This window comes from Pongo abelii, chromosome 20 (assembly GCF_028885655.2).
Source record: "Pongo abelii isolate AG06213 chromosome 20, NHGRI_mPonAbe1-v2.0_pri, whole genome shotgun sequence".
Taxonomy (NCBI): Eukaryota; Metazoa; Chordata; class Mammalia; order Primates; family Hominidae; genus Pongo; species Pongo abelii.
In genome coordinates, this window is record NC_072005.2 from 41,399,519 (window position 1) to 41,425,071 (window position 25,553).

Sequence of the window (25,553 nt, forward strand, 5' to 3'; positions counted from 1 at the left end):
AAGGGATCCTTCCGCCTCAGCCCCCCAAAGTGCTAGAATTTCAGGTGTGAGCCACGGTGTTTGGCCTGTTGTCAAGTTTTTGTTTGTTTGTTTGTTGTTATTTTGTGATGGAGTTTTGCTCTTGTTGCCCAGGCTGGAGTGCAATGGCGTAATCTCGGCTCACTGCAACCTCCACCTCCCAGGTTCAAGCAATTCTCCTGCCTCAGCCTCCCAAGTAGCTGGGGTTACAGGCATGTGTCACCATGCCCGGCTAATTTTTTGTATTTAGTAGAGATGGGGCTTCACCATGTTAGTCGGGCTAGTCTCGAACTCCTAACCTCAGGTGATCCACCTGCCTCGGCCTCCCAAAGTCCTGGGATTACAGGCGTGAGCCACTGTGCCTGACCTGGCATGTTGTAAGTTTTAAGATACACAGTTAACTGAACAATTTAAAGTTTCCAACCTGAATGAATTTTCACATATGTTCCCCTGTGTAACCCTCACTTAAATGAAGCTGTTAGAACACTTCTATCACCCCACATAGCTTCGTGAGGTCAGATTCTTACAAAAAGATTTTGTGCACTATTAAATCTCCAGCACCTGTGACAGTGCCCAGCTCTCAGCAAACATTCGCGGAAGGAATAGTAATGGTTGTAATTTGTTAAATGTGTACCACATCATATGCCAGGCACTGGGCTCAGAGAGGAAATTATTGCCCAAAGTCACACCTTTTTATTACAGTGTAAAATGTGAACAGTGGGGTGGGAGAAGGGATAAAATAATAATAGCTAGTAATGAGTGCATAACTCTGTGCATTATTTCTTTTGACCTTCCCGCTTGTCTTTGAGGTTGACTGTCTAATAATATTGTGGGTTTTTTTGTTCTTTTTTTTTTTTTTTTTTTCTGAGAAGGAGTCTCCCTCTGTCGCCCAGTCTGGAGTGCAGTTGCACTATCTTGGCTCACTGCAACCTCAGCCTCCCAGATTCAAGCGATTCTCCCGCCTCCGCCTCCCGAGTAGCTGGGATTACAGGCGCATGCCACTACGCCCGGCTAATTTTTGTAGTTTTAGTACAAACAGGGTTTTGCCACGTTAGCCAGGCTGGTCTCGAACTCCTGACCTCAGGTGATCCGCCCACCTTGGCCTCCCAAAGTGCTGGAATTACAGGCATGAGCCACTGCGCCTGGCCTGTTTTTTTTTTCCTTTTCTTTTTAAGACAGAGTCTCGCTTTCTTGCCTAGGCTGGAGTGCAGTGGCGTGATCTAGGCTTACTGCAACCTCCATCTCCCAGGTTCAAGCGATTCTTGTGCCTCACCTCCTGAGTAGCTGGGATTACAGACGTGCAGCACCACCACTCCTGGCTAATATTTTTGTATTTTTTTTTTAGTAGAGACAGGGTTTCACCATGTTGGCCAGGCTGGTCTCGAACTCCTGACCTCAGATGATCTGTCCACCTCAGCCTCCCAAAGTGCTGGGATTATAGGTGTGAGCCACTCTGCCCGGCCAATTTATTTTGTTTGAGACAGGGTCCTTTTCTTTCACCCAGGCTGCTGTGCAGTGGCATAACCGTGGTTCACTACAGCCTTGACCTGTGGGCTCAAATGATCCTCTAGCCTCAGCCTCCCAAATACCTGGGACTACAGGTGTGCACCACCATGCCTGGCTAATTTTTATTTTTTGTACAGACAGGGTCTTGCTATGTTGCCCAGGCTGGCCTCAAATTCCTGGGATCAAGCAATTCACCTGCCTCAGCCTCCCAGACTGTTGGGATTACAAGTGAAAACCACCACCCCCGGCCTATAATAATATTGTAATGATTGCTTTTCCCTGGGGAGAGGGGCCGAGACCAGAGATCAAGTCTCTTGCCAAGCTCACACAGCTAGAAAGTGGCAGCGTCTGGATTTGAACCCAGGTCTGTCTGTGTCCACAGTGCAAGCTTTTAACCACCTTTTTGGTTGTGGGAGGTTTTGTTTTGTTTTGTGTTTTGTACCACCTTACAAAGACTTATAAAGTAGTCTAGACTTATGTGCTAAGTGGCAAGTGCTTTTATAAATAATGTACATACGTTATATAATGTTCTCCTTACAGTCATCCTAGAGATAGGTCTTTTTGTTATCCTCATTTCATAGAGAAGGCAGTTGAAGGTTTAAGGCGTGAAATCACTGCCCAAGGCCACACCCTGAACAGATGTCAGCTGTGAACCCCAAGCCTGCTTGGGCTGCTGGGAAACAGGCGTGTTGTCTCAGAGGGCGCTGCGCTGGGCGAAGACTCAGTGAGACTGGACGCTGACCACGGTTCTGAACACACTGTGCCACGGGACCTGGGCTTTTCCTGTAACCCTAAAATCCCATTCAACCTCTTCCGGTCCTGAGAAACAGCAGGAGACCAGGGAGATGAGAGAAAAGTGAGGGAATGCTCAGAGAGAGAGGCTGGGTTTCTTAGAAATGAAGACAAGGACTTCAATTCATTTATTTATAACAGCTCAGAGCTGGACTCTGGAGCCAAGAGTCCTGGATGCAAATCCTGCTCCAAGCTGTGTGATTCTGCACAAGTCACTTCATTTCTCTGACTATCTACTTCCCCTCTATTAAAGGTGGATAATAGTATGAACATCATAAGGTTGTTGTGGCATTTCAAATTAAATTATTTATTATTCCTATTATTTAATAGAAATAGAGATGGGGTCTTGCTATGTTGCCAGGCTGGTCTCAAACTCCTGGGCTTAAGCAATCCACCCACCTTGGCCTACCAACACACTTGGATTACAGGCATGAGCCACCACACCTGGCTCTAATTTTTTATTTTTATTTATTTATTTATTTTATCATTATTATTATTTTTGATATGGAGTCTCACTCTGTTGCCTAGGCTGTAGTGCAGTGGCGCAACCTCGGCTCACTGCAACCTCCGCCTCCCAGGTTCAAGCAATCTTTCCACTTCAGCTTCTCTAGTAGCTGGAACTACAGGTGCCTGCCATCACTCCTGGCTAATTTTTGTATTCTCAGTAGAGATGGGGTTTCATCATGTTGGCCAGGCTGGTCTTGAACTCCTGACCTCAAGTAACCCACCTGCCTCAGCCTCCCAAAGTGCTGGGGTCACAGGCATGAGCAACCGCACCTGGCCTTATTTTTATTTATTTATTTATTTATTTTGAGATGGAGTTTCACTCTTGTTGCCCAGGCTGGAGTACAATGGCAAGACCTTGGCTCACTACACCTCCACCTCCCGGGTTCAAGTGATTCTCCTGCCTCAGCCTCCCAAGTAGCTGGGACTACAGGCACATGCCAGCACACCCACCTAATTTTTGTATTTTTAGTAGAAATGGGGTTTCCCCATGTTGGCCAGGATGGTCTTGAACTCCTGACCTCAGGTGATCCGCCCACCTCAGCCTCCTAGAGTGCTGGGATTACAGGCATGAGCCACCACACTCAGCCTTTTTTTTTTTAATTAAAAAAAAAAAAAGTAGAGATGGGGCCTCACCATCTTGCCCAGGCTGGTCTCGAACTCCTGGGCTTGAGTGATCCTCCTGTCTTGACCTCAGAAAGTGCTGGGAGTACAGGGGTGAGCCACTGCACCCTGCCAGCATTTTTTAAATGACTTAATAGAACAATGTCTGGCATGCAGTAAATATTTGCCAGTATTATTTTGCAACAATTTTTTTTTCATTTTCTTCAGGCTAGGCCTGTTCTAGGCAATGCAGATGCAACAGTGAACAACACAGACAACATCCCTGCTCTCAGGGAGCTGACACTCTAGCTCAGTCCATACGAAAACTCTATATTCTGTCTTTTTTTTTTTCTATATTCCATTGTGATAGAAAATATGCAAAGTTCTACAGAACACAAGATTATTCTTGAAAGTTCACTTTAGGTTCAGGCGCGGCGGCTCATGCCTGTAATCCCAGCACTTTGGGAGGTCGAGGTGGGCAGATCACCGGAGGTCAGAGTTCCAGACCAACCTGAGCAACATGGAAAAACCTCATTTCTACTAAAAATACAAAAATTAGCCAGGTGTGGTGGTGCATGTCTGTAATCCCAGCTACTTAGGAGGCTGAGGCATGAGAATCTCTTGAATCCGGGAGGTGGAGTCTGCAGTGAGCTGAGATCACACCACTACACTCCAGCCTGGGTGACAGAGTGAGACTCTCTCTCAAAAAAAAAAAAAAAAAGTTCACTTTGTAGGTGGCTAGCTTCGTGCACTGATAGCAGTGAATAAATAACATCTCTTCCTGGGAAGAAGGAAGGAATATATGTCTCCAGTTCCCCACAGCATACACACACACACACACACACACGTACACACACACACTCTCACATCCTACCCTCAAGTCTGCTTAGTGTGGCAAGTTGAAGTCCTCGATGGCCAGAATCAATGCACGGTACATTTGCACTGGCATAGAGATGCTCTCACATAATTGCATCTGGCTGTCTTCAGATGCAGCCTGTGCTCTCGAGCTCCCTGCAGACCTATTCTACACCCAGGCTGTGCTGATCATTTTGTCCCTCAGTCCCACTCTTTTCTATCTGCTGATACATACAGACCCAGTTTATTTTAAATTGGGAACACTGATAGCTTCTGAATGTTGAGTTTCCAGTGCCAGGGACCCTGGAGGCCTTGGGTATGAAGGCAGGTCGGGGATGAGGCTAAATTCCAGGATCCAATTATATTGCATCCTTCCCTCACCTCATCTCCAAATATTCTGACTGAGGAGGAAGTGAGCCCTTTCATAGAGTCCCATCCCCTCCTAGTCTTCCCTGGTGATGCCACTCCAGTTCCAGGTCTCCTGTGAGGGCCGTACATGCTCTGATGGGACCACATGTCAGCTTGTGAAGCACAGACTTAAGAGTGTGGCTGGGCACAGTGGCTCACACTTGTAATCCCAGCACTTTGGAAGGCAGAGATGGGCGGATTGCTTAAGCTCAGGAGTTGGAGACCACCATGGGCAAAATGGCAAAACCCTGACTCTAAAAGAAATACAAAAATTAGCCAGGTGGCATGCACCTGTAGTCCCAGCTACTTAGGAGGCTGAAGTGGGAAGATGGCTTGAGTCCAGGAGGTGGAGGTTGCAGTGAGCTGAGATCACACCACTGCACCTCAGCCTGGGCAACAGAGCCAGACCCTGCCTCAAAATAAAAAAGAAAAAGAAAAAAGAAAAAAACAAAAAACTAATTTAAAATATAAATAAATAAATAAATAAATGGAAAAAGTCTAAATGTGTGCCCACCACTCAGGTCACATGTGAGTCTGAGACCTCGTCCAGTTCCAAGATGGCAGGACTCCAAAACAGCATCCATCTTCAGCTCTAAGACCATGGCAGTGGCTGCAACAGGACCAAACAACACACCTGAAGCTGAGCCAAGGCTTGTGCCTGTGCTCCTGGGGGGACCTGAGCCTGAACCTGTGGCCATGGCTCATCTGGGGCTTGCACAAGTGACCGTAAATGAACCCTGCCCTGAACCTGTAGCTGCAGCTGCACCAGTGCCTCGACTTGTGACTGTGAAAGAACCACTTCCTGCAGCTCTGGCTGTGGCTGAACCAGCACCTATACCACCTACCAAACCCATAGCTAACCATTGTCTACAACCATGTCCAAAACCAAGACAGTATCTGTGTCTGGGTCAGAACTGTCTCATGGCCAAGCTGGGGCTCAAGGTGGTGACAGTGACTAAACCAAGCTTAAAGACTCTGGCTGTGGCAAAATTAGGACTTGTCTGTAGCAAAGGACAGGGGGCCATCACAGGGGCCACCAGCTGAGCCTCTGGGCTACCATACATCGAGACTTTTTTTTTTTCTTTCTTTCTTTCTTTTTTTTTTTTTTTTTGAGAAGGAGTTTTGCTCTTGTTGCCCAGGCTGGAGTGCAATGGCGCGATCTCGGCTCATTGCAACCTCCACCTCCCGGGTTCAAGCGATTCTCGTGCCTCAGCCTCCTGAGTAGCTGGGATTACAGGCATGTGCCATTACACCAGGCTAATTTTGTATTTTTAGTAGAGATGGGGTTTCTCCATGTTGGTCAGAGTGGTCTTGAACTCCCAATCTCAGGTGATCCGCCCACCTCAGCCTTCCAAAGTGCTGGGATTACAGGCATGAGCCACCGCACCCGGCCTGATTTTTTTTTTTTTTTTTAAAGACAGGGTCGGGCCTGGCGCAGTGGCTCATGTCTGTAATCCCAGCACTTTGGGAGGCCGAGGCGGGCGGATCACAAGGTTAGGAGTTTGAGACCAGCCTGGCCAATAATGGTGAAACCCTGTTTCTACTAAAAATACAAAAAAATTAGCCGGGCATGGTGGCGGGTCCCTGTAATCCCAGCTACTCGGGAGGCTGAGGCAGGAGAATTGCTTGAACCTGGGAGGCAGAGGTTGCAGTGAGCCAAGATCGCACCACTGCACTCCAGCCTGGGCGACAGAGCAAGACTCCATTTAAAAAAAAAAAAAGACAGGGTCTTGCTGTCACCTACACTGGAGTACAATGTCGCAGTCTCAGCTCCCTGCAGCCTCTGCCTCCCAAACTCAAGCAATTCTCTTGCCTCAACTTCCCGAGTACCTGGGATTACAGGTATGCACCACCATGCCTGGCTAATTTCTGTATTTTTAGAGACTGGGTGTCACCATGTTAGCCAGGCTGGTCTCAAACTCCTGGCCTCAAGCGATCTGCTCACCTCAGCCTCCTTAAAGTGCCGGGATCACAGACGTGAGCTATCATGCCTGGCCAGTATACATCTAGATTTTCAATGACCACTTGTTCCCCATGCCTGGGATCTGCACCTACATGCTGAGCTGATGCCCCCAGTCCCTCCTCAGCAGCCTCCCTGCCTCCTAACTGTGGGTCCCCTGTCCTGAAGGGAGGCAGCCCATGTGCTTTGTCACAGGGTGCATCTTTGGTATTACCATCTCTGCTGTCAAGCACGAGTGTGGCTCTATCCAGATAAAAATCACAATGTATGGGATCTTGGGAGACCCCATCCTTCTCTGTCCATCAATTTTGGGAGCTTTTTTCTTTTTCGAGACAGGGTCTTGTTTAGTCACCCAGGCTGGAGTGCAGTGGTGCCATCATAGCTCACTGTAGCCTCAACCTCCTGGGCTCAAGTGATCCTCCCACCTCAGCCTCCCAAGTAGCTAGGACCACAGGCACACACTACCATGCCTGGCTCTTTAAATTTTTTTGTAGAGACAGGGTCTTGCTATGTTGTCCAGGCTGGTCTCAAACTCCTGGCCTCAAGCAATCTTCCGTCCTTTGCCTCCCAAAGCACTAGAATCACAGGCATGTGAGCCACCATGCCTGGCAGGTCATTTTTGTCACCTCTAAAATAGAAGCAATGATATAGGCCAGGGCAGTGGCTCACATCTGTAATCCTAGCACTTTGGGAGGCCGAGGCAGGTGGATCACCTGAGGTCAGGAGTTCAAGACCAGCCTGGCCAACATGGTGAAACCCCGTCTCTACTAAAAATACAAAAATTAGCTGGGCCTGGTGGCGCTCACCTGTAGTTTCAGCTACTAGGGAGGCTGAGGTGGGAGGATCACTTGAACCCAAGAGGCAGAGGTTGCAGTGAGCAGAGTGTGCCACTGCACTCCAGCCTGAGTGACAGAGCAAGACTCTGTCTCAAAGAAAAAAAAAATTGTTTACCGGGCATAGCAGCTCATGCCCATAATCCCAGCACCTTGGGAGGCCAAGGCGGGCAGATCACCTGAGGTCAGGAGTTCGAGACCAGCCTGGCCAACATGGTGAAATCCCATCCCTACTAAAAATACAAAAATTAGCTGGGCGTGGTGGTGGGCGCCTGTAATCCCAACTACTGGGGATGCTAAAGAAGGAGAATCACTTGAACCTGGGAGGCAGAAGTTGCAGTGAGCTGAGATCGCGCTACCGAACTCCAGCCTGGGGAGCACAGTGAGAGTCTGTCTCAAAAAAAAAAAAAAAAAAAAAAAAAAAAAAAAAAAAAAAAAAGATGCAATTACACAGGTCCAAAGTCCCTTATCTAAAATGTCTGGGGCCAGGTGCATTTCAGATTTTGGAATTTAGAATGGTCATACCAGGCAAATGCCACATATTATATAATACTCCCAGTATGTGTTACATAATCACAAACATTAATATCTTTGCAGTGAAATGTCTGAATAGTCACACAAAGCAGGATAAATTAAGACTATAGCAGCCACACATGAGTTCAGGTTAGCTTTTGCTGATAATTGAGTTTTAACATCAAACACACAAAACTTCTTCAGTCTTCAGGTCTTTTTGTTGTTGTTGTTGTTGTTTGCATTTGTAGATGGTAGATAAGGGATTGTGGCTCTCTAGCTCCTCCCTCAGCAGGTTCCTGTGAGGTGAGAATGAGTTAACACAGGAAAAGCACTTGGAACAGAGTCCAACTCATGGTAAGTGTCATATGAGGGGGTGTTTGCTGTGTTTATCGTTTCCTGACACAGGCATCTGAAGCTTCCAAATTTCCCGAGCTGTGAACATATCCTAGGACCACATGCAGCCACTAGCATGTCCCAAATCTCTCCTCCAGGAAGGTTTAGGGGCTCTGCTCTGGTTAGAAGGTTGTGGGGGCTACAGTATGTTGAATTCGGGTTGCTGGTTGGGGGGACCTGATGAAGGTTATGATGTACTAGTGTACCCGGACCAAACCGAGGGTTGGGCTGCTTATTCTCACAGCCTAATAATGAGATGCAAATAAACTGGGAAAGAAGAGAATTTTTATGTCTGTAACTGATTACAGGGAGAAGGCCCGGAAATTATCCCCAGATCAACTCAAAATTATGAAGTTTTCCAGAGCTTATATACCTTCTAGGCTATATTAGAAGAAATTAATCACTTATGTTTTTAGATGAACGCACACTTACATGAGTAAATTTACTTCATCTAAATGGGTCCAGGTGCTGGGCTGATTACCCTTATCTTGTCTCCTGCTAAATCATGGAGGCTTGGGGAGTTCCTTTAGTCTCCAATAAAGCTTGTTTGTGAAGGTCTGGGGAGTTCCTTCAGACCCCCAATAAAACTTGTTTAATCTTAAATGGGTCCTGTTAAGAATTCCTTCATGAGGCTGGGCGTGGTGGCTCATGCCTGTAATACCAGCACTTTGGGAGGCCAAGGCGGGAGGATCACCTGAGGTCGGGAGTTCGAGACCAGCCTGACCAACATGGAGAAACCCCATCTCTACTAAAAATACAAAATTAGCCGGGCATGGTGGCACATGTCTGTAATCCCAGCTACTCGGGAGGCTGAGGCAAGAGAATCCCTTGAACCTGGGAGGTGGAGGTTGTGGTGAGCTGAGATCGCGCCATTGCACTCCAGCCTGGGCAACAAGAGTGAAACTCTGTCTCAAAAAAAAAAGGAATTCCTTCATGATCTTGTCATGCCTCAAGGGCCAGGAAAGGCCTGACCTAAACTCTTGGTGGGCTTTTGTTACATTCCAGCCTTTGTATAGACGCTGGCTCTACCAGCGTTTTTTTTTTTTTTTTTTCTTTTTTGAGACGGAGTCTCACTCTGCTGTCCAGGCTGGAGCACAGTGGCGCCATCTCAACTCACCGCAACCTCCTCCTCCCAGATTCACTCTCCCAAGTAGCTGGGATTACAGGTGTGCGCCACCATGCCCAGCTAATTTTTTTTGTATTTCTAGTAGAGACGGGGCTTCACTATATTGGCCAAGCTGGTCTCGAACTCCTGACCTCAGATGATCCTCCTGCCTCAGCCTCCCAAAGTGCTGGGCTTATAGGCATGAGCCACCGCTCCTGGCCTCTATCAGCTTTTAGTATTTAACCCAACCACACAGTCAGTGCTAAAACAGTTGTTATGGAGGCCTGCGTTCATGAGACATGGCTTGCCACACTAGGCCACCCCTCAGCACCACTATAGAAAAACAATGGTGGCCTGGGTTCAAATTCCGGTTCGGCACTTGATATCTATGTGACCTTGGATAAATTATTTAACCTCTCTGGGCCTCAATTTCTTCATATGTGAAATGAGAATGATGAAAAGATCTGATTCATAGGGCTATAGTGAGGATTAGATGAGCTAATATATGGAAAGCACAGAAAATATGCGAAGCTAGGACCCGAGACATGAAGCCATGATGCTGCATACCCGCCTCCACACCTCCTGGGAGCTCACCCTGCCACTCAGGGGTCAGGACGCCCCCCAGTGCTCTTAAGGCTCCCCAGCATCCAGCAGTCCCCACCCCAGGTATCCAGAGCCTTCAGATTCTCAGGGCTCCAGACTTACACTCTCACCAACATGATTCCTCTTTTCCCAAGGACTTGACATTCCTGTGTTCCTTCCTCAATTAATTGGAATTTTATAATTTTTTTTTTTTTTTTTGAAACTGAGTCTCGCTCTGTTGCCCAGGCTGGAGTACAGTGGTGAGATCTTGGCTCACTACAACCTCTGCCTCCCAGGTTCAAGCAGTTGTCCTGCCTCAGCCTCCCAAGTAGCTGGGACTACAGGCGCATGCCACCACACTCGGATAATTTTTGTGTTTTTAGTAGACATGGAGTTTCACTATGTTGGCCAGGCTGGTCTCGAACTCCTGACCTCAGGTGATCCACCTGCCTCAGCCTCCCAAAGTGCTGGGATTACAGGCATGAGCCACCGCGCCCGGCCAAGATTTGGGCAGCGACAAATAGCCAAACTATATCAGACACTAACAAGATCCCTGTGGCTGCCAGTGGAGAACAGATTACAGGGCTTGTGAAGGAATGAGGCCTGGAGGAACAGTGAGGAGGCTGCTGCAGTAGTCCCGGCAGGAGATGATGGGGCTTGGACCAGGGTGGGGGAAGTGAACGCAGGAGAAATGTGGGCTGGGAACCACCAAGTGAGGCAAAATAAGGAAATCATCGACTGGGAGAGAGGAGGTACCCCTTGATCTGGAAGGACAGGTGGAGGCTCTTGGTAATGGGGGAAGACCCTGGGTCCTGTCTGAAGGCTCTCCTGCTTACTGGATGAGGTGGGCACACCTGGCTCCTTGGTAGGATTACTCATCTAGATTCCTGAGAAGAGGACTTGCAAGTACTGTGTGAGGACAAATCTGGATATTGGAATCAAGACTCCCAGTTTAAAAAAAAAAAAAAAAAAAGCCCAGGCATGGTGGCTCACACCTGTAATCCCGCTCAGGCGGGCAGATCACGAGGTCAAGAGTTCAAAACCAGCCTGACCAACATGGTGAAACCCTGTCTCTACTAAAAATACAAAAATTAGCTTGGCGTGGTGGTGCACACCTGTAATCCCAGCTACTCAGGAGGCTGAGGCAGGAGAATCGCTTGAACCTGGGAGGTGGAGGTTGCAGTGAGCCAAGATCTTGCCACTGCACTCCAGCCTGGGAGACAGAGTGAGACACTGTCTCAAAAAAAAAAAAAAAAAAGATTCCTGGTTAGAGGCTGAGCATGGTGGGTCATACCTACAATCCCAGCACTTTAGGGGGCCAAGGTGGGCAGATTGCTTGAGCTCAGGAGTTCCAGACCAGCCTGGGCAACATGGCGAAACCTCATCTCTACTTAAACACACACACACACACACACACACACAAAGATTCTTGGTTAGCTGGGCGCGGTGGCTCACGCCTGTAATCACAGCACTTTGGGAGGCTGAGGTGGGCAGATCACGAGGTCAGGAGATCGAGACCATCCTGGCTAACACGGTGAAACCCTGTCTCTACTAAAAATACAAAAAATTAGCCGGGCGTGGCGGCAGGCGCCTGTAGTCCCAGCTACTGGGGAGGTTGAGGCAGGAGAATGGCATGAACCCGGGAGGCGGAGCTTGCAGTGAGTCGAGACCGTGCCACTGCACTCCAGCCTGGGCGGCAGAGTGAGACTGTCTCAAAAAAAAAAAAAAAAAAGAAGAAAAAGAAAGATTCTTGGTTAGTAGACAAGGGTGGGGCATCCTAGATCTGCAAAGGCCCCACTCTCAATATCCCAGAATCCAACCCCCTCAACCTCCTTATCATCCACCCCTCCCCAGATGCTCAGGAATTCAGCCCCTCTGAAGACCCCAGCTCTTGGTCACTCCTGCAGGGGAACCCACAGCAGCTGGGGCTGTCAGTTATCCTGGGCAACAGATGGCTGTGGTTGTACTTCCACACCTCAGAAACATGGGCAGAGGCAGGTCTGGAGCAAGAACTGCCCACACTGCATCTCTTTTACAACCGGCAGCACACACGTCACTGCACGTGACTGAAGGTTGCCACTCACACAAGGCAGACTGTGCAGTGACTTCAGTCAGGCAGGACCATGACATGGGCAGTCCAGATCCACTGGTCTTCGTGCATTTGGGCCGCGCAGCCACCTGATACCCTGGGCCAAGCCTGAGTCCCCACAGGAGACTGGCGGCCCTGTGCTGTCCCTGTAGCCCCAAAAGGGCCCGTTAGCCACTGCCACCAACTGTGACACCTACACCCTTCGAGGCCAGCGCCGTGCCTGGATATGCCTCTTCCCCAGCTCCCTGCCTACGCTTTGGGAGTGCTTCCATGCCCGTGTGCACCCTGTCAGGCCTCAGTGTCAACACTGAGCCCTCGAGCTTCTGGGCTGGCTGCCGTGAGTGACCCTTCAAGGGAAAGGGTTATAGGCTGCTGGGTAAAGGGGATTCTGGGACTTAGGAATGACACTCCTTACTGGAGGCTGATTCCTGGGGCAAGGGTGTAGGGTCCCTGGAGTGGGACAGCCTCTGGGTCCTGGGGACAGGACTGCTGAGTTGGGGGATGCGGGGGAAATAATTCTAGGGCCCGGAGACAGGGCTCTTTGGGTCTGGGGCCAGGGCTTCTGGGTCCTGGGCATGGGAACAACTTGGCTATAGGGCTGGGACTGCTGGGTTCTCAGGTTCTAGAGACTAGAACACCTAGGTCCATTCTAGGTGGTGACAACTCCAGTATCTGGGGTGAGCGCTCTGAGTCCCAGAGCCAGACTTATTTATTTATTTAGACAGGGTATCACTCTGTTGCCAAGGCTGGAGTGCAGTGGTACTATCATAGCTCACTGCAGCCTCAACCTCCCAGGCTCAAGCCATCCTCCCTCCTCAGCTTCCCAAGTATCTGGGACCACGGGCATGTGCCACTATGCCCAGATAATTTTTTAATATTTTTTTGTAAAGATGAGGTCTTCCTATGTTGCCCAGGCTCGTCTCTAATTCCTGAGATCAAGTGATCCTCCCACCTTGGCCTCCCAAAATGCTGGGATTACAGATGTGAGCCACTACACCTGTCCCAGAGCCAGACTTCTATGTTCTGGGGAGTGGACTTCTGGTTTCTTAGCACAGAGACTTCTTTACTCTGAGGTGGGGATTGCTGGGTCTGTTACCTAGAGAGCTCCATTCTAGGGGGTGAGGACCACAGGATATTGGTAGGGATTCCTGGAAGCTGAGAGCAGGGACATTTGCACTATAGGGGTGGCCAAATGCTTGGGTCTCGGAAACCAGACCTGGGAGTCCTGATGTGAATACCTTCTCCTTCCTGTCTTTCTCCATCCCCACTCCTGCCCCTGCAGCTATTGAGTGCCCCGAAAACAGTCACTATGAGCCATGTGGCTTATCCTGTCCAGAGACCCCCCACAGGCAGGCCCACTGGGGGTCACCACTGTCCTGCGGGCATACTTGTGCCTGCGACACAGGCTGCTTCTTCCTTTTTTAAGAGACAGGGTCCTGCCAGGCAAGGTGGCTCATGCCTGTAATCCCAGCACTTTGGGAGGCCGAGGCGGGTGGATCACCGGTTCAGGAGTTTGAGACCATCCTGGCTAACATGGTGAAACCTCGTGTCTACTAAAAATACAAAAATTAGTTGGGTGTGGTGGCAGGTGCCTGTAATCCCGGAATCTAGGGAGGCTGAGGCAGGAGAATCGCTTGAACCCGGGAGATGGAGATTGGAGTGAGCCGAGATTGTGCCACTGCACTCCAGCCTGGGCGACAGAGCAAGACTCTGTCAAAAACAAAATCCTAGAATCTCAAGGGCAAGCCCCAGTGTACCAGAGGTGTCAGACTCTGGGATCTTGGAACCCAGTTCTGAGCCAATAATTCCACTTCCTCATTCAACAACCATATATTGAGTATCTACAGTGTTCCAGGCACTATTTGAAGTGCTTCTTTAAGTATGTTAACTGAATTTCAGACCACACTCTCAGTCCAGGTCCTGGGCACCCCCATATAGGATCCAGGAGTTCTAAAGTCCCAATCCCCAATGTTTACAAACCCTCACACCCCCACAAATCCTAGATGCCAAACACAACTGCTGTGGACAACAACGATCAGAACCATGGACAGCAGTTCAGGCATTTGTAGCTGCTGTGGGCCCACCCCCTGCCCAGTACCAGTCATCACAGCACCCTAGAACTCCTGCCATTACTTAGAAAGTCCAGCATTCTTGGAATGCTTATAGACCAGCATCACCTATGAACCTCATTCATTTATTCATTCATGCATTAGTTCGACAAATATTTATTGAGCACCAACTATGTGCTGAGAACTGTTCTATTTTATATGCGTGTGTGTGTGTGTATGTATGTATGTATGTGTGTATGTATGTATGTATGTATTTGAGACAGAGTCTCACTCTTGCCCAGGCTGGAATGCAGTGGTGGGACCGCGGCTCACTGTAGCCTCGACCACTTAGACTTAAGCAATCCTCTCACCTCTTGCCCCTGTAGCCTCTCTAGTAGCTGGGACTACAGGTGCAAGTCAATATGTATGTTTGTTTTTTGGAAAGACAGGGTGTTACTGTGTTGTCCAGGCTGGCCTCGAACTCCAGGATTCAAGCAATTGGCCCGCCTTGGCTTCCCAAATTGCTGAGATTAAAGCAACACCTACTGCACCCAGCCTATTTTGTACATAAATTATATCAATTCGAATTGAGGAATACTAGAGCCCCAACCTCCAGAATCCATAATTCTCTCCTCTCAAGATTTGTTGAAAAGGGTGGTCAGGATCATGAACAGCAGTCCAAGCATTTCTAGGTGTTGTGGACAGACCCCTAGCGCCTCAACCGGCCCCCCAGAACCCTGCTAAAAGCAGGGATCCAGGCATCCTTGGTACTGACACTGGGCCCCCAAGCTCTAGCTTGACCTGCCCTCTCCCCACAGGTGAATGGTGACTGCAAGAATCTGCACTTCTGGGCTCCAGGCAACAGTGCACTCATCTTCTGCCAGAGCTGGGACACCATGGCCAGCTGCCCCTTTGGCCTGTGTGGGACCTACACCCGGGGATCCATGCGACACTGATGCTACCAGCAGCAATAGGGGTAGGGTTAGGTGCTGACTACACTGGGGGGGTCCCTGGGTGCCCAGAGTTGAGGCAAGCACCAAGCTGCCTGAGGACATATTGGCTTGGGCCTGTGGCTGCTTGGTGGGCTGTCTGGGTGTCCAAATGCTTCTGGCAAGATGCCATCATGACCACCATCCTGTGCCAGCCTGCCAACCACTAGCACCCTGGCCCACTTTCTTCACATCTATGGCATCCTCCTGGATGCCCTGGGGCCCTTCCAGCTGTGTCATGAGTTGCTGGCACCAGGTCCCTATTTCCAACACGGAGTGGTGGAGATGTGTCTGGGTGCTGGACCCTGCCACATGCTCATCTGGGTTTGCTCATCTGGGGAGCCTGGCTCCACTCCCGACTGGAGTTCAGCTCCTCAGCTGTTGCCTATCCCAGGATGGCAGACCCTCACTGCACCATTTAATCCCTGAGACCTTGTACTTCCCATGATGCCGGCTTCACCCCCTCCCCAGTCATGGTCCAGACTTGACCTCGACCATTGCCTATCCTAAAGTGTCAGCCCTACTCTGATTAAAGTCAGCCCCCAGCTCATATGCTTCCCCAATCTCAGCCCTGATTATGGCCCAGCCCTTCAGTCCTTATCTCTTCAGGGACTCAGAACCTGATCATGGCCCAGCCCCCAAGCCCTCACCCATCCCAGAGACCCATCAGTGCCTCTGAACCACGGTTAGCCACCTGGGCTTTACTGATCTGAGGTTCCAGCTTCAGTTCTGTCTAAGCTGAGCTCTCCAGTCCCACCCCTGCGGGGCACCAGATGACAGATCCTAGCACCCCCTGCATGGAGGGTGGGCCCATGGCAGCCACTTGCCCACCATCTGGTGCTGCTGCCTGCCAATGTTGGTGGCTTGCAAACCCTGCCACATCCCTTAGGAGGCCCCAGGCCTCTGCACAGCCTCAGGCAACTCCATGACCACGCCTTTGGGAGCACTACATTTGGGCTCCTGGGTGTCTGCACGGTTTTGGGCTGCCTGTGGGGTGTGCGGCCCTTCGAGGTGGTGCTGGTGAGAGACCTGGGACTGTCCGGCCTCTGCCATGTGCTGCTGCTGTGTGTGCATGGCCACTACTTTGGTGTGGACCTCAGTAACCAGGGACAGTCAAGATAGCCCTTGTCCTGTCATTTACCTCATTTTAGCACCTTCGCGGCTCTGTTCTGGTGGACAGGATCTCTGGGTATGGCTCTCTGATGCACTCCTTCCCTTCCCCTTGCTAACACCCTAATTTCCACTCTTCTCCTCCCTTCTCCCGTCTGCACTTCTGTATCTCTCTCCTTCCCTTTCCCTTTCCTTATTTCTTTCTTTCTTTCTCTTTTTTTCTTGATGGAGTCTCACTCTGTTGCCCAGACTGGAGTGCAATGGCACGATCTCGGCTCACTGCAACCTCCGCCTACTGGGATCAAGCAATTCTCCTGCTTCAGCCTCCTGAGTAGCTGGGATTACAGGTGTGCACCACCACACCCAGCTAAGTTTTATATTTTTAGTAGAGATGGGGTTTCACCATATTGGCCAGGTTGGTCTCAAACTCCTGACCACAGCTCATCCACTGGCCTCCCAAAGTGCTGGGATTACAGGCATGAGCTGCCGTGCCTGGCCCTCATCGTCCACATTGGACCTTAACCCATCCTAAAGTGCCAGCCCTGCTCTGATTAAAGCCAGTCCCCTGCTGGCCGCACCTTCTGCTCCATGCAGCCCAGTCTCGCTGTGTCTCTCCCACTCCCCTCCTCCCTCGCTTCACCACGCCAGCACGCCCCACCACTCTCTCCTGCCCCAAGTCTTCATCTCCCCGTTCTTTCTCCTCCTCTTACATCTAGAAGTGACCCCTCTCCCCAACAGCTGCCATTGGCTCCTCCCCAAACCCCTTCCCTGCCTGCCCCTCCCTCACCACCAACCCTTCCTCTCAGAATAGCCCCTTGTCCTCTTAGTCTCTCTAGACTCCTCCCTGGCTCTAGATCCCTCCCCTGTCCCTAATGCTAATCCCTGTTTCTCCCCGCACCGCCCTGCCCACCCTACTACTCTCTCTCCTCCTCCCTTTGTCTCCACGGCCCTCCCCTGACTTCCTGTCGTGGTGCTGGTCGTACTCCACAATGCCCATCCTGAGTGTTGCCTACAACCCCCTCGCCTCGGCTCTCCCCTCCCCCGCAGTCCCGTGTTTCTTCATACCTCACCCCCATGTTCCTTCTCACATGCATCTGATCCCCCTCCACTCTTCCCGCACCAGTCCTGGCACACTGCCTCTGACCTCTGATTCCCTGTGGCTTCCATGGCAACTGCAAAGGTAAGACAGCAGGTGGATGACTTGGCAGCTGCTGAGGCCCGAGCCCTGCGCCCCGCCGTGTCTTTGCCCAAGGTCAGGCTGTCCGGCGGCCACCGAGGACCCTGGCACGGACACGATGTGGTCCAGTGCCTGCAGCCTCTTGCCTAGCCAGGGACCCACTGGCACCCTGTCACACACACCTGTCACCAGAGAGCTCTTCTTCCAGGCCTGCATGGCCGAAGTGGACCGCATCCCTGGGGACCATAAAGTGCCCTATGCCTGCCTGTGAGCTGATGGCTGGTACCAGTGTGCTGTCCTGGAGGGCCTGGGCCTCTGCCATGAGTCTCCACCCAAGAGCGGACAGAGCCAGCATGAGGCAGGGCCCACAAGAGACCTGGGTCTGGTCTGTAGTGACTCCATAGGTATGGGTTGAGGACCTACTAAGTGCTGGGCATAGGCTGGAGATAGAGCACCAACAGATAGAGTCCTGCACATATCTTTTTTTTTTTTTTTTTTTTTTTTGAGACAATCTTGCTCTGTCGCCCAGGCTGGAGTGCAGTGGTGCAATCTCGGCTCACTGCAACCGCCACCTCCTGGGTTCAAGCGATTCTCCAGCCTCAGCCTCCCGAGTAGCTGGGACTACAGGCACTCACCACAACGTCTGGCTAATTTTTGTATTTTTAGTAGAGATGGGGTTTCACCATGGTGGCCAGGCTGGTCTCAAACTCCTGACCTCGGGTGATCTGCCTGCCTCAGCTTCCCAAAGTGCTGGGATTACAGGCGTGAGCCACTGCACCCAGCTAAGTACTGCACATATTCTTGTGGGGAGACAGATTTGATTTTCTTTCTTAGCTAACACTTACAGGGCACACAACCTACATCAGGGGCTATTTGAAGACAGCAGTTCTTAAAGCCCCCCAGCAGCATTAGCAACACCCAGAGCTTATTGAAAATGCAAAATCTGGCCAGGTGCAATGGCTCACGCCTGTAATCCCACCACTTTGGGAATCGCTTGAACCCAGGAGTTCAAGACCAGCCTGGGCAACATGGCAAGACCCTGTCTCTGCAAAAAAAGTTAAACAATTAGCCAGGTGTGGTGGCGTGTGCCTGTGGTCCCAACCACAGCTCTGGAGGCTGAATAGGGAGGATCACCGGAGCCCAGGATTTGGAGGCTGCAGTGAGTTATTATGGCACTACTGCACTCCAGCCTGGGTGACAAAGTGAGACCCTGTCTCAAAAAAAAAAAAAAAAAAAAAGGCCAGGCACAGTGGCTCACACTGTGATCCCAGCACTTTGGGAGGCCAAGGCGGGTGGATCACAGGGGGCCAGGAGTCCCAGCCTGGACAACATGGCAAAACCCTGTCCCTACTAGAAAGACAAAAATTAGCCGGAGGCCGGGCACAGTGGCTCATGCCTATAATCCCAGCACTTTGGGAGGCAGAGGCGGGCGGATCATGAGGTCAGGACATCAAGACCACGGTGAAACCCCGTCTCTACTAAAAATACAAAAAATTAGCTGGGAGTGGTGGCGGGTGCCTGTAGTTCCAGCTACTTGGGAGGCTGAGGCAGGAGAATGGCATGAACCCAGAGGCGGAGCTTGCAGTGAGCCGAGATCACGTGACTGCACTCCAGTCTGGGTGACAAAGCAAGACTCCACCTCAAAAAAAAAAAAAAAAAGAACGGCTGACCTTTACTGAGTGCTCTCTCGGTTCTAAGCCCTGTTCTCCCTCAATCAATCCTCCCATTTACATTTTATGGATGAAGGAAACCAAGGCATGGATGATTAAGGAATGTGCCCAATGTCACATACCTAAAACATGGCATAGCTGGCATCTGAACATTTGTTCATGGATTTAACAGATTCTCGCCAACTTGGAGTCTCTACATCCACGTCTCCTTCATGTGCCTCACGGATTCCTGGCCCCACCCTGACTTACCCTTTTTGGGTCACCATCCTCCACTCCCCCCATCTCTTTTTGCCTCTAGGTTGACGTGCTTGTGGAGGGAATCTGTCTTGCCTTTTGCTATAGATTGGTGACCTCTTGCCCCCCCGAACACACACACTTTTTGTCCAGCTCTGACCTAACCATCTATGGCAAGAGGTAGGGTCATGTGAACACAATGTGGCCACTCTATCAGGAAGGATTCTTTTCTTTTCTTTTCTTTTCTTTTTGAGACAGAGTCTTGCTCTGTTGCCCAGGCTGGAATGCAGTGGTGTGATCTCAGCTCACTGCAGCCTCAACCTCCTGGGCTCAAGCAATCCTCCCATCCTTGCCTCCTAAGTAGCTGGAACTACAGGCACACGCTACCATGTCCAGATAATTTTTGTGCTTTTTGTAGTGATGGGCTTTTGCCATGTTGCCCAGGCTGGTCTTGAACTCCTGGGCTCAAGCGATCCACCTACCTCGGCCTCCCAAATTGCTGGGATTACAGGTATGAGCCACTATGCACAGCCCCTGGAGAAAATTTAACACCCTTTGCCATCGGTTCCTGCAAAGGTCCCAGGGTTGCCTCTGATAGGCTTTGCCTGGCCAATGATTGGGGCCCAGAGGCGTGAGAAATAAGCTGATTAGGCAGCCCTGGGTCCTGTACACATCACTGGATCCTGGATATGGAATCCTTTCAGTGCACATGCTGAAAGTACGGGCAGCTGCCAAAAAGGAGGTGCAAGTATTACTATTAGAAGGGTGAGGGACAGGCGTGGTGGCTCACTCCTGTAATCCCAACACTTTGGGAGGCTGAGGCGGGTGGATCACCCAAGGCCAGGAGTTCGAGACCAGCCTGGCAAACATGGTGAGACCCCCGTCTCTAGTAAAAATGTGAAAAACAACAACCACCACAACAACAAAACAGCTGGCATGGTTGTGTGCACCTGTAATCCCAGTTACCTGGGAGGCTGAGGCAGAAGAATCGCATGAACCCAGGAGGAGGAGGTTGCAATGAGCCGAGATCGAGCCACTGCACTCCAGCCTGGGTGACAGAGCAAGACTCCGTCTCAAAAAAAAAAAAAAAAAAAAAAGAGGTGGGGAAGGCAAAAAAGGCATTCATTACTAGAGATCCCTGACAGGTTCCCCACAGACCCATGATGCTGGGTGGGACCACGTGGCTCCCTGTCAACAGAGGCTGGGAATAGTAGGCAAGACCTCTCCAAAAAAAGAGCAAGGAAGCCATGTTTGTCATATCCAGGGCACATGAAAGTAGCTAGCACACTGCATGGTATGCAGACACTGCCCAGTCAATGACAGTTGTTATTATTGCTGCTATAATTAATCCAAGGGGGAGGGTTCCTGGGAGGATGCCATCTGGGGGTGCTGGTTGAATACAGGGTGGGTCCCTGGCTTGCCTGAGCCTCTCAAGCCACCTCTCCAAAGCCAGGCTGTGTTCCTGGCACAGCCACCACAGCCTGTGTGTGAACCCAGGTGTGCAAGAGGTGGTAGGGCTCCCCACTCCCCATGCTGAGGGCTACAAGTGTAAGGATGGAGTCTTCCTGGCTGGGGGTGACCGCATCCCTGTTCCTGCTTCTGCAATGGCCAGTACTTCCCTGCAAGCATTCTCTCCGGTCTTTGTTAAGAGTCTCACTTGGGTCATCCCACTGATCCCCCATACTCATCCTTATATGGGTCTTATCTCAGAACTCATAGCCGCACCCTCCCTCCGTGACCACCTCACCATCCCCACACCACCCCCAACCCCCCTTCCTCCCCAGCCTGGCCAGACCATCCTCATCAAGGTCCCTTCCTCCTCCTGTACCTGCTGGCTAGGAGAGGCTATGACCCATGTCCCCGTCGGCTGCCCTAGAGGGCAGGTATGTGGCATCACAGATGGAGTCCTAGGCTGTCAATTCTGAGGTGTCCATGGCTGTGGCTTTGGTGCAGTTGTGTGGTCACAGAAGTAGGGTCAAAGATTGGGGCATGAGGCCGGGCATGGTGGCTCACACCTGTAATACCAGCACTTTGGGAGGCCAAGGCAGGTGGATCACTTAAGGTCAGGAGTTCAAGACCAGCCTGGTCAACATGGTGAAACCCTGTCTCTACTAAAAATACAAAAATTGGTTAGATGTGGTGGTGGGTGCCTGTAATCCCAGCTATTCGGGAAGCTGAGACTGGAGAATCACTTGAACTCAGGAGGCAGAGGTTGCAGTGAGCCGAGATCGCGCCATTGCACTCCAGTCTGGGTGAAAGAGCGAGTCTCTCTCTCTCTCTCTCACACACACACACTCATGCGCGTGCACGCACACACACACACACACACACACAGATTGGGGCGTGACTTCTGGATCCTGAGAAAGAAGGGACTGGGGACCTTGTCTTCATGGGTCCCTGATCCCTCTTCCTCCGACACCTCCCCATCTCGACCCCTGCCCTGAGTCCTGTGACCCCACCACTTGTTTTCCCACCATTGTGTCCCAGCCCCAGTCCCCAGTGCCCAGAATACTCCTGCTTTGTCGCACATGGCTTTGCATGTCCAGCCACATGTGCCAACCTCATCAGCCCCAGTGCACTGCAGCCACTGCAGTACCGCTACTTTCAAAGCCTGACTGGCTGCCTGCTGCAGGAGGGCCGCTGCCCAGCCCTTGGGGCCCTGGTAACCAGGGTGCCCCAGTGCTGGCCTGACAAGTGCCAAGGTCACTGCAAGGCCTCCACAGGTAGCTGGCACAGCTGCCTGTCAACCCAGTCCCCGTCCAGCCCCATTGTCCTGGAGGAATCACTGGTCTGCACTGCCATGGGAGCTTTCTGTTTCCACACATTTGGAGGAGCTTACTATGAATTCCTCGTCTCTTGTGTCCACCAACTGGCGTGTCTCTGTGGCGCAGCCCATGCCAACCTTGAGCCTTCAGCCTGGATCTGCTCCCACTTCTGTGGCCACACAGCTGCCCCAAGGCCCTGACCCTCTCAGCCTGTGGCCCGAGGACATGAGCCCGAAAGACCTCAACCGCAACCAGGTGAGGCTCCAAAGGCCCCACACTGACCCACTCTTCCTCACTGACCCATCTACTCCCTGGTCACCCATAATGACTCCTCTTTTCCTACTGATGCCCCCTCTAGTAGCTCTGCCTCTGGCCCTTAAAGATGTCTACTCCAATTTCCTAGTGGCCCTGCTCACTAGGCACCAGTGTCTACTCACCCCCTTCCCCTTGACTTGCTTGTTGACCCCTCCCCACGACTCTCCACTTGTCATTATTATTATTATTCTTGAGACAGAGTCTCATTCTGCTGCCCAGGCTGGAGTGCAATGGTGTGATCTCAGCTCACTGCAACCTCCACCTCCCGGGTTCAAGTGATTCTCCTGCCTCAGCCTCCCAAGTAGCTGGGACTACAGGCATGTGCCACCACGCCTGGGAATTTTTGTATTTTTAGTAGAGACGGGGTTTCACCATACAGCCCAGGTTGGTCTCTAACTCCTGACGTCAAGTGATCCACCTGCCTCAGCCTCCTAAAGTGCTGGAATTACAGGGGGCCACCATGCCCGGCATCCACTTGTCATTATTAACCGCCATTGAGATTCCACTTACCCTCCCATTGACTCTCCATTGAGTCCTCAATAGTCATCCTATTAACTCCCTAATTGAATCCCCTCAACCCACAGGCTCAGCCCTCATCTCCGCATTGACCTCCCTGTCATTGGACATCCCATTAATTATTTTATTGAGTCATCCATTGCCCTCCCCCAGCTGATCCTACTACGCTTGTTTGTTTGTTTGTTTGTTTGTTTGTTTGTTGAGACAAAGTCTCTCTGTTGTCCAGGCTGGAGTCCAGTGGCATGATCCCGGCTCACTGCAGTCTCAACCTTCTGGGCTCAAGCAATCCTCTCACCTCAGCCTCCTGAGTAGTTGGGACTATAAGCACACGCCACCACACCTGGCTAATTTTTAAAATTTTTTGTAGACAGGGGGTCTCGCTATGTGGCCCAGTCTGGTCTTGAATTCCTGGGCTCAAATGATCTTCCTGCCTTGGCCTCCCAAAGTGCTGAGATTAGAGGCATGAGTCACCATACCTGACCAATCCTACTGCTGTTATATTGACTTGCCCATTAATCCCATTTACTATCCTATTGACCCCACTCACCACCGTCCCGACCTCCCACACTGATGCTTTCCGAGCAGTCTGTTGACCTTCCCAGTGATCCATTGACTGGCCCATTAATGTCCTCATTTACCCCCTGTGGACCTGCCCATCAAGCCCCCACCCCTGCCATCTACTGATTCTCTACTGAGCTTCCTATACTGGATATGGCTAACTCCTGCACTGCATTCCCCTGCTTTTCTATTATCCCTCTAATTGAGCCTCTCTTTGACTCATGTTCTCACCCAGTTGAGTTTTCTATAGTGTCCCATTCATTCATTGGCACACCTTCTCCTAGAGTACTGTCCAAGTCTCACTAGGCCCTCATTGATCATAGAGGCATCCTTCCCAGTAGGATGTTGCCCATTAACCTTGAACTGCCATCCACAAACCCAGCAGTGTTTGTCAGTCACTGATTACCCTTCTGACTCCACCCCCATTTACTCTCCAGGGGAGCCCCAATTGTCGCCCAAAGCCACTAAGCCTTGGTCCTCAGTGATCCACGGAGTTGTCCATCCCTTCCTCCATTGCCCTTTTCTAGATCCTCCCCTTGCCCCCCGCTGCTGGCCCCTCTTCACTGACTCATCCATTCTCTTATTGCCCCTCATTGAACTTCCACTGACCTCTCATCAACTCTGGCCATCCAACCACTCTGCCATGGATCCCCCTTTGAATCCTATACTGACCCCCATCAAGCCCCAAGCTTACCTCCCACCAAATCCTCCTATGATCCCTAATGACTCCCCCCGTTAACCAGCCACTAAGTTGTCTTTGACCCCTCTCTGATCCTTTCTGCTGACTCCCCCACTACTCAGTGACCGTCTCCTGCTGCTGTTCAACCTGCCTGCATGCCCTCTGTGTAGCTAGACGGAATTTGGGAATCACTGCCCTTCTCTTACGGCCACCACCTCCACACCCAACTTTGGGGCTGCCAGCTGTACATGGACACAGACTTTGGCCTCTTGCTATGACTGGGACAACCTGGCACTTGTGATGCTGCCATGGCCATATGGACCCTACCTGTGTAGACTCTGGCCCCAGTGACCCTATTACATCCTTGCCCAATGTCCGGAAGGTTGCTAAGTTGCCAGGTTGCAGCCAGGTCTGTGGGCCCGTCTGCCCTGGATTTTGCCAGATGGCCGTGCATGCCCTATTCACCAGGAATGGGCAGTGAGTGTGGCTGGCAGTGGCGGTGGATCCCCTGGAGACCGGCTATGCAGCACTGTGACCAGGCCCATTCCTCAGCAAGTGCCTGGCCCACTGTGTGCCACCATCACAGCGCCCACTGAACCATATACTGGGCCCTGGCTGCCTACACTGTGGCTTGCAGGGCTCTGGGCGTCTGCCTTCTGTCGCGAGTGTGCTTTCAAGAGAGGGGTAAGCTCTGAAGAGCCCTGACTTGGGCCACCAGGGGACGGTCGCGTCAGGATCAACAGAAGTTCGGGCCTGGGCAGTGGGGCCTGGCGAGGAAGGGTGGGTACTGGAGAACAGTTAGGACCAGATTAGATGCGGCAAGACAGGCAGGGGTATGACTTGATTTGATTGGTCTGGTTTGATTAACAAGGTCTTTTAAAAATTTTTAACAATTTTTGTAGAGACAGAGGTCTCACTATGTTGCCCAAGCTTGTCTCGAACCCTTGGGCGCAAGCGGCTCTCCCTCCTCAGCCTCTTAAAGTGCTGGGATTACAGGCGTGAGCCACAGCGCCCCGCCTGATTAACAAGGTCTTTCTGTCTTTTATGCCTCTTTTTTCAGTGTCTCTATATCTCCTCCGTGCCGCTGGCTCTCTGCATGTCTCTCTTTCTGGACCTCCTTCTGCCCCGCCCCTTCCCCGTTCCGGTTCCCCTTCTCTCGGTTCCTCGTTGTTTCTTCCCCAGGCACCCCCATGCTGCTTTCTGCCAGCATCCTCCATCTCCGCCTCCCCCATCCGACCCTGACTATGTCTCCCCTGCCTCTCTCTGTCTCTGTCCCTGACCCCCCCACCCCCGCAGCCCGCCCCAGCGTTGCGGTGCCCGCTGCGTTCGCG

General features: G+C 51.3%; 1 long non-coding RNA gene across 1 annotated transcript; it reads right to left on the reverse strand.

Moving 5' to 3' along the window:
- Nucleotides 1-8,139: 8,139 nt before the first annotated feature.
- Nucleotides 8,140-21,492, reverse strand: LOC129051946 (uncharacterized). The gene is made up of 3 exons (XR_008516524.2): nt 21,218-21,492; nt 17,374-17,480; nt 8,140-8,288 (listed from the first exon to the last, which is right to left on the reverse strand). It is a non-coding gene; the product is annotated as an uncharacterized LOC129051946 (long non-coding RNA).
- Nucleotides 21,493-25,553: the final 4,061 nt, after the last annotated feature.